The following is a 433-nucleotide window of genomic DNA, read 5'->3' as shown; positions in this document are numbered from 1 at the left end:
GGCGCTCACATTTATGAAACATACAAGGATGTAATTGCATGTACCTAATCAAAGAAACAATTTGCATAAGCAAACATGCAACCTTAATTATGAAAAAAATATACCTGTATGATAAGCTGTTCGCTCGTATAACAAAACATAAACATATTTGTTATCATAGCTGTAATAAAGTAAGAGCACATTGCTAATAAATTACTATTTTCTCATTCCTATAAAATAATAAGAAAAAAAAGATATATATATATACAGGGTGTCCCGAAGTCCCATGATGACCCTTGGTGAGAACGTAGAACGGATTGAGGTGAGCAAGAAAGTCCTGTGCCGTTTTGCGATATTCGCAATAGTTTTTGAGAAATTAATTATTTTGTCTCAACAAATCAGCGTACAGAAAGCGGCAGCGGAAAGAAAGATGCCTTCGGCCGACGTGCGACCG

General features: G+C 35.8%; 1 protein-coding gene across 1 annotated transcript in view; it reads left to right on the top strand.

Annotated features, from left to right (window-relative positions):
• LOC116852901 (protein ANTAGONIST OF LIKE HETEROCHROMATIN PROTEIN 1-like) overlaps positions 1–433 on the top strand; it is a 48,598-nt gene that overhangs the window by 8,262 nt on the left and 39,903 nt on the right. The window lies entirely within an intron of this gene.

Source organism: Odontomachus brunneus, unplaced genomic scaffold, assembly GCF_010583005.1.
Source record: "Odontomachus brunneus isolate Ranch 3 - 2012 unplaced genomic scaffold, Obru_v1 Obru_scaffold_262, whole genome shotgun sequence".
Lineage (NCBI taxonomy): Eukaryota > Metazoa > Arthropoda > Insecta > Hymenoptera > Formicidae > Odontomachus > Odontomachus brunneus.
This window is presented reverse-complemented; position numbering and strand designations above follow the sequence as displayed.